Source organism: Triticum aestivum, chromosome 1B (assembly GCF_018294505.1).
Source record: "Triticum aestivum cultivar Chinese Spring chromosome 1B, IWGSC CS RefSeq v2.1, whole genome shotgun sequence".
In the NCBI taxonomy this organism is placed as follows: domain Eukaryota; kingdom Viridiplantae; phylum Streptophyta; class Magnoliopsida; order Poales; family Poaceae; genus Triticum; species Triticum aestivum.
Window position 1 is genome coordinate 560,914,306 of NC_057795.1, and position 8,904 is coordinate 560,923,209.

The 8,904-nt window shown below is 42.3% G+C and overlaps 1 long non-coding RNA gene across 6 annotated transcripts; it reads right to left on the reverse strand.

Moving 5' to 3' along the window:
• Nucleotides 1-1,361: 1,361 nt before the first annotated feature.
• LOC123138342 (uncharacterized) lies at nucleotides 1,362-6,666 on the reverse strand. 6 transcript variants are annotated; one of them, XR_006469002.1, is made up of 9 exons: nucleotides 6,355-6,665; nucleotides 6,112-6,282; nucleotides 5,866-6,034; nucleotides 5,228-5,338; nucleotides 5,066-5,122; nucleotides 3,334-4,280; nucleotides 2,612-2,726; nucleotides 2,408-2,525; nucleotides 1,362-1,678 (listed from the first exon to the last, which is right to left on the reverse strand). It is a non-coding gene; the product is annotated as an uncharacterized lncRNA (long non-coding RNA). The 6 variants fall into 6 exon arrangements; XR_006469040.1 differs by having other exon boundaries at nucleotides 2,612-4,280; nucleotides 5,066-5,166; nucleotides 5,249-5,338; nucleotides 6,355-6,666; XR_006469035.1 differs by having other exon boundaries at nucleotides 2,985-4,280; nucleotides 5,066-5,338; nucleotides 6,355-6,666.
• Nucleotides 6,667-8,904: the final 2,238 nt, after the last annotated feature.

Below are 8,904 nucleotides of genomic sequence, written 5' to 3' on the forward strand. Positions count from 1 at the left end.
AACACTTAGGCTGGCCGGCATGTGTCCTTCTTCGTTCCTGTGTCTGTCCCTTCGGGGAAATGTCACGCGATGAATACCGGAGTCCTGTTAGCCCGCTACAGCCCGGTTCACCGGAGTCCTGCTAGCCCAGTGCTACAGCCTGGATTCACTCGCTGATGACCGACATGTTCGATGCTGGGTCATGGATGCATGTCCCTGTAAGTTTGTGCCACTTTGGGTTTACGACTAACCATGTCAGCCCGGGCTCCTTATCATATGGATGCTAGCGACACTATCATATACGTGTGCCAAAAGACGCAAACGGTCCCGGGCAAAGGTAAGACGACACCCGTGGGAATACCGTGCGTGAAGCCGCAAAGTGATATGAGGTGTTACATGCTGGATCGATGTGGCATTGAGTCGGGGTCCTGACACTAGGTCTCAGTCCATTGAAATTTAACCAAGTCTAAGTTAAGTGACCTAACATATAGGAGAGAGAGAAAAAACTGTTTTTTTTTTTGCATGGATCTTAATGGTAGATCTCACGGATATAGTATCGACTGAGAGTCTTAGTTGTGAGGTTGGGCAAGACTGTATCGCAATCCCCTAATTACTGCCGTGAAAGAAAAACAAAAAATCAACACGCAATCCCGTAATGCTGTTGATTTGATTTGACTGAAGCATGGAACCCAAAGACAAGTGCGCTAGAGAGAGGAAAGAAATAGAGCAACCAATTATCAGTGACATTACAGTAGAGGAAAACGGAGACATAAGCGGACGAGCGGTATAGAGATGCTTGTGCAACTTATACACACAGGCACACAGCTCATACGTACCTAGAAGAATATTGTGATCCGCTGCGCACGCCACACCGAGACACACATGCTGACATGCATTGCTCTCTCTTTTTAATAGGAACGCATACGTAACATGGTTACAGTTACGAATTTTAAAGCTGGTTACTCAATTCTAGCAGAATAAAAGAATATGTTTCTTGCTATCCTGAGAATAATATCAATATATGAGCACACTCACACAACTTGTAAATTAAGCTAAGGGGTAGATTCCGAATATACTGCTTTTCTATTTATTGTGTTGCTTTAGCACATGTGTCTTCCTGTCCACTTCACCTCTTGAGGAATATGGCAACGCAGGGTTTGCTTAAGAACATGACAAAATGAACGTCGAGAGAATTCGGCTGCTGCATATTACCTTTTGATAATTATTATTGCAGGAAAGCCAGCATAGGCTGTACAACAAATATATACTCCCTCCGTTCCAAAATAGATGACCCAACTTTATACTAAGGTCAGTACAAAGTTGGGTCATCTATTTTGGAACGGAGGGAGTACATGCAGAAATATGGGCTCTTGGAAAGACGATGGTACCGAATGACTGGCCCTCCAGTGGCTTTATATTTTCAAGATACTCTTAACAACAAACTGACATAATACATGTTGGTTCAGACCAGCAAGCATAATACCATCAGGAGCTCGTCATTTTCTTACCACCCCATGTCTATCTCCAGCGCATCCTCGTCTTTCTAACAAAGGAAAACATCCTTGTAAGTGTCAGCGGAGCCTTCTCCAAATTGTCATCAATGAAGCAATTCAGGACAGATCTAGGCAACCCAGTGGAGACTTCGCTGACAGTGAAGCTCGAGTAGACGAGCAAGTCCTCAAAGGCACCTCCTGCAGACCTGCACAACCACGTTGACATTTAGTTTCTCACCCTAGCTCCCAGTAACGCCGTGACTGTAGAAGGTAGTTTTTTTTTTAAATGGAGGCATAAGCATAAGTTGTGACTGTAGAAGATAGTTTTGATGCTTACAATAATGACAACATGTAATAAGAAAACTAATGCATGTAATAATTAAGGTTGTATTCAAAGTGGTAAGCTAGCTTCTTGAAAAATATCCGGCGATAAAAGTATTTTAATAACACAAGTGAGTGAACACATCATAAATGGAAATAACACAAACTTTAGGCAAAGTAATTACTACAGTTCCTTTCGAATCAATGACAGAAGAAATGCAATAGATGATAAGACTTATATTTTAACACTAACGGTACACTACAAGATGTTAAGAGTTTTGAGAAACAACATCCTATCGACATAATTAAGTACTTCACTTTTGTCAGGAACATGTGCAATAAGGAGAGCAAAAATATACAATAGGAAGGAGTTATAGAGCAACACATCATGCCCAAACAGTCCTAGTAAAGTAACTCAGACACAACCATTAATGGTTTCAACCAAATAAAACCAACACATCATAATTCCTGAAACTCCTCGGGGTGCATGTTATCTAACCAGATCATCCATTCAAGTGTATATACCCAGCCAATGTTTATTGTTGCAAAATTGTGCACATTGTAAGAAAACTATTGTGAGGAAACCCATAAGATAAGAGAAATAAAGATGGCACCTTCCAACATGTGCCATCAACAAAATACTAAACCCCCTTCTCTTGTATTCTGACATAAACTTGGAAACTTGGTTGTCGCTTCACCTGCAAAAATAGTAGTGTCACTGCAGGAGCCCTCCTGGAAAGACATGTTAAAAATATCCATTATTAGGTGTGATCATTATCAAAATTCATTTGAATTGTACAAAGAAGATAGAAAATCACATAATTATTAGCAATATAGTTAATTGCCCGTGCGTTGCAGCGAGGAAAGCACATCTTTCTCCCCTTTCCTTCCTCCGCTCCCACCCACTACCTTCCGAACCCAAACTCTCCCCACCTAGTAATGGTGCAACTGAATAAATTAGTACAATAAAATGAGTTGTAAGACATACAATTAAGAAAAGTCACAGTTTAGGCCTTAGAGAACCTAAATACAATGACACGGGATTAATGTAGAAGCACACAATGGCAGAAAAACACATATGTCAGAGGAAAGTGCTACTGACAGCAGAAGTAGCTGCCCCGGTGGGTGGTGATCGAGACTATGCACAGGGTTCATGTAGAAGCACCTAAACACAGGATTAAAAATTGGTACCGTGGAACATGGTGCAGGCATTCCGGTGAAGTCAGCGAGAACGGAAGCTTCGGGTGTGGCAAGAACTTGTGAAATTTTAATGAGTGATAAAAGGATCTTATGGTGAAAAATAGTAAAGGAATGCATACGCATTATAAACAGTACAAGGATCTTCGGGTGTGGCATTTCCTTTTCACGCCGGCGCACTTAATTTGACCATCCATACGCATTGTAAATTGCAATGTCTTTAACAACAAGAAACTAATACACTATGATAGCTTACTTCAAGACATACTTAATATGCATTATCGAAAAAGCTAGGAACTAAACAGCTAGAATATAGTAATTAAAATGATAGCATATCTCTTACACATTAGTTAATATATTTCACAATGGAAACTTGATTTGTCACTCCATCAACTTCGAATGCACATGAGCTGTATGCACCTCATGGTGATGATATATGCTCGTAGACGAAGGTGGACGTGGAGGCAGCCCGTGATATAAAGGTTGTCGAAGAACACAAACAAAATATCACAGTAATTGTGCCAAGGTTGCCGGGAAGAAGAAGAGAGGACAAGACAAACAGGTTTTTGTGACTGGCATAAAATGAACTGGATTGGTTTTTGTGACCAACATTCTGTGGTCTTGTGGGAACAGCCTAGCATCAAATTCACATTTTCTTTAGAAAAAAAAATCATTATCATGGCTGATAAAGTCCAGTCCAGTACCAAACATTAGCTAGCCAGTACCCCTGGTTATTTTGTTCCAATAACTGAAATTATCGGAAACATGACAAGCCAAAACACGTTTGTCAATCCATGTGTTAAACAATCAGGCATCATAGAATATATTGCAAGATATTACTTGTAGAAGTGGCAAGGATATGTTTGTGTGAACAATCTGGCACCAGAACTCCTGTACTTTTTTTTGCTTCAGTGATCACCTGTACATCAGATCTCCTGTAGTACTTTTTTCTTGCTTCGGCGTGGACAGGGGCGCATGGAAGTTAGCTATCCATGTGCCAGAACCATGACGAGATATTCTGGGTTTCAACTCTAGCCTACCCCAACTTGTTTGGGGCTGAAAGGAATTGTTATTGTTGTACTGTGTCATGACTGCTATATATATTCTTTCATACAAAGACCGAAGAGAACATTCCAGATTTGCATCCATTGAACATCCATGGAGAAAATTTCAGGAAATTAAGAATCTGTTGTCTGACAGGGCGAAAAAAACATACTTTAAACCATCATGCTGGCCAGGAGCTAAAACGGAGGAGTACCTTTTGCTTCATCCTTCTCTAGTTATAAACATCTGCGGTGAATTAAGAACAGAATGATTAAAAAAATGAGAGGTGTGTTTTAGGTAAGAAATTATACTTTTAGCAAAATCATGCACTGCTTGGTTTGACACTTGTAGATAACTTAAGAGTGTAGATAAAGATACATCACAAATCTTACTTAGCACTCATGGTCATGAAAAAATAACTTAACACATGAGGCAGAATAATCTTCAAGGGCATTTGTTTTTAGTACGGAACAAGTGAGTTTTCATCAAACCTCAACAATCCAAAATCATGATGCCATTTTCAGTATGTAACAATTATATAGAATACATATATCAACATGTACACCTCAATAGATTCATCATAAAAAATTGTTAATATTGTTCAATATTGGGATCCATAACAATATGTATTAGAAGCAAGGAAAAAGAATGAAACTGAGAAAAAGGTAAATCTTTGAGGATATAGCATGTTTTAGCAGGGTAAAAGGTATCGGTTAACGGAAATTGGTTTTCCTTGCGTAGAACATTCAATAATATCAAATGCACAATCAGCAGGCTCTTGATACATCAGCATCCCAGACCAGGGACCCGTGTCAGCAGCTGCTGCTATAGTTTTGCCATGATCAGAAATTTATGTTCTTTGTTTCAGTGTTCTTCTTCTTTCGTATAATTTTATTTTATTTGTTTGGAATTGGTTTTTGGTTTGGGTTTGTATTCTGAGGCTTCTCGGTGTCTTTCTTCTAAATTCGAATACAAAATTACGTGAATTTAGATGCATGCTTAAGAAAAATAAAAGGATGCCAATGCATTACCCTTCCATGAGAAGCTTCCTCTCGAACATATGACCAAAGCTGGAGACCAAGCTTCATCTGATGGTCAAGGGGAAAACATAATTTGGACATCTTCCTCAAGACTTCAGAAGAATGACAACACAGATAGTTAGTACCTCTGTTTGACTATTGCATTTTTCATACCATTTTAAATGCTTCTCTGACCGTCACATTGAACTCCTTCAGTCTATTAGCGTAACTACTTAATTTTCTTCTCCAAGCATCTTCTGGTGGTGTACCGTCATCAAAGTCCAGCTGCAGGTGTTGCCATAAAAATCAACAAGAAACATCAGAATAATGAGGCCAGTAAAAACAACAGCCTATTGCAACTATATGATCTTACAAATCCCTATCATATTATGGGAATGATGCCACATGCTCTACCAAAGACTAACAATAACTCCTTTCTGAATAAAAAAGAAGTCTGGCATGACTCTGTGATGCCTTAATCGTGAAATTTGATCTCTTGACTGCATAAAGCCTGATAAACTGTCTTAGTACAGGCACAACTTCTGAATATTCACAGTAACACATAAAACATGTCATAAAAAATACACAAAAATAGAAGGACTCTGATTATTCAGAGTGACCATAATAATCAGCAACATAGCAGACTAATATATATCAGCAAAATGCTGTTGACTTAGAGAATGTTGAAGGATGCAATATTACAATTTTGCCACCTTCCCAATGCGCACAAAGAAACAACGTCTGCAGGCCGATTCTGACTGGCAAGTGGCAACTGATAGCAATTGATGGGAGATGATGAAGAAGGCCCTCACCAGATGCAGGGTGCTCCTGCTCACTAACTCATCGCAGCGCCATGAGTGCTTCCTCCGGTAGAACAAGCAGCCGCTAGAGCCGGACTTGACGCGGGGCATGGCGGAATCCCCGGTTTATTTCGAAAAATAAACTGGTGCTGGTCAACATACAGTTTCCTATAGCCCAATTCTGAACGCGAGCCATATAGGAGTACAGTTCAGACACATTTACAGTTTAGAGGCAAATTAAACGGCAGAGGCACACACCTCCATTGTCGACGGCGTCCACATCGACCCCTAGCTCGTCGACCAGGTACCTGCACACCTGTGGCCTTCCCTTCCCGGCAGCGAAGTGCAGCGCCACGAGACCTTGGTCCTTGGCCGCCTCCACCACCTCCCTGGGACGGCCCCTGCCCTGATCCAGATCTCTCACCAGCCCTGCGACGCGACGAACGGGAGAGTCAGTGCCTCCCAGATCCAAACAAAACCCGCCCGGAATCGCCCACGTACTCTTCAAGAGGCGCAGGTCGCCGCAGGTCGCCGCGTGGAGGAGCGGAAGCGATCCGTCGGCGGGCGGAGGGGGCGGGCTAGGGTTCGGATGGGCGGCGCGGCGCTTGGCTGAGGTGGCGGCGGGGTGACGCCGCGCCATGGCGACCAGCGGTGGCGAGGTGGCGGCGAGGTGGCGCCGCGCGATCCGCGGAGGCGGCGTCCGTGGGATCCGTGGCGGCGGCGGCGGCATCCCTGGCGATCCCAGATCGAGGCCGCTGGTGGGAGAAGAGAGAATGCCTTTTTTTTCCTTTGCGATTCTGAAAACCGGTGGACGAAGGTGTGGGAGTGGGATGTGACGAAACAAAACCGACGAAAAAAAGCCAAGAAAAAAACCGGACGAAAAAAAACCATGAGAGGTGGTAGGATGACGAAAAAAAAACGATGGTGGGAGTATGACGAAAATAAACCAGCGAAAATTAACCACACGGACTATTCACCAAGTCGTCCATTAGGAATAGAAATACCACACAACTTGACTATTTGACTATTACTAACATTTGGAAAATAAATTCTAAGTCGAGTGAGGTAGTGATTTTGAAGGCTACCTTTGCTAGCTCGTGCATCGATCCACTAGCTAGATATGTTCTCGTATGTGATCTTTGGTAGGTTTTGTTGGGGGATGCTCATAAGTATTGCAATTGTCCATGTGATAAGTATAAATGCTTCCAATTTATTTTTCCTTTTTAAAAAAAAATCGATCGCAAACTCAAAGCTAGCATTTCTGTGTCCGAAATAAATCTTGTCTTAACACTTTCCGAGGTCAAATATACAAATACATGGGTTGTGAGTGTAAAATGCACGTGACGAATCTTAAATACAAAGTTGATGGTGAAGTAAGCCCATGACACACATGTACATGTGAATTTTTTTCCACGTATTTGCAGCTTCAACCCCACTGTGATCATAATCACCCTAAACATCATAACCATCACTTGCCTATAAACACATTTAGATGAGGCGTGTGTAGACTATATTCTTTCCTTTGCGTCATTTTGATGGTTGGATAGGCCGTGAGGCAATAAGCTCTTTCTTTGGCTAAAAAGACATTCTCTCATGTGCACACTTTTAAACTATGGAACTCTTTTCAAAGCTACCGTGGGAACGAGAGAGAAAAGTATGAGAGGTTTGTAACGCCTCGGACACACCCGCCGGTGGTCGTTACTCCTGGCGGGATCTAGACTGGCCCCACAGGTCAAAACTAGTCTTTTGTGCGCAATTTGTCCTCACTCGTGTGCATCCAGGAGCAACTTCCCGATCGGTCACCCATCCTGAAATTACTCCAAGCTGAGCACACTTAACTTTGGAGTTCTTTCCGAATGGGCTCCCGGAAAAGAAGGAATTCCTTATTGATATGAGTAGTCTATCATCCCTAATAAGCTAGGCTATCACATACACCCCCACTCAGAGGAACCTACGTCCTCGTCGGGCCACAGGAACACGTCTGTGCATCCAGTCCGGCACATGTGCCATGCCGTGTGCCACGACAGGTCACAAACATCATGCACAACATGACCGCGCACCTATCCGCAAACATCCGTGTAACCGCGAGGGTCGGCTCCGATACCAACTTGTAGCGCCTCGGACACACCTGCCGGTGGTCGTTACTCCTGGCGGGATCTAGACTGGCCTCACAGATCAATACTAGTCTTTTTTGCGCACTTTGTCCTCACTCGTGAGCACCCGGGAGCAACTTCCCGGACGGTCACCCATCCTGAAATTACTCCAAGCTGAGCATGCTTAAATTTGGAGTTCTTTCCGAATGAGCTTCCGGAAAAGAAGAAATTCCTTATTGATATGAGTAGTCTATCATCCCTAATAAGCCAGGCTATTACAAGGTTGCCTTGTAAAGTGTTGTCTTATCATAGAAAAGCAACCGGCGAAGCATGTGTTATATATCATCAAAAACATATCATTGTTTCACATTCAAATGAAGTTTCTAAACATTTGGATGGCATAATACATTTTTAGTTAAATTGAGAACAGAGGAATGTGCACACGCCCTATACACCCAACATGAGCGAGCATTAATTTTATGTAAGTTTATCTTGGGATTCGACCCATCTAAATTCATTTTTAATTACTCATTTTTTGCATCATCTTTAAGTACTACTAAAAGGTAAGCTCTTAAATCTTGTAAGTCAGTCCCTTTAGAACATCTCCTGCGGATTTGACATATTGACCTACAATGTAAAGATATAACTCCGCCGTCAATTTTTCCATTGAAAATTGGTTTTAGGTATAGGAAAGAGAAGAAGATGTAATCTTTTTGGCTTTCCTCTCCATCACCTCAAATACCTATGACATAAATACATGTTTGCAAACACACTATCAAGTGGCCCCATTCATCCGTTACACAATGGGGTCACCCTCACCACTAGTCTCCCTTACTCATGTGCATGTGTCACTCGTCTCGTGCAACTTCGGCACTCTGGCTATCCTTGCTACCTATTGCGGCACACGAGGGATCTTTTTCCCTCCCCCACTCGTTCTTGCAGGTTGCTAGCATGGCGG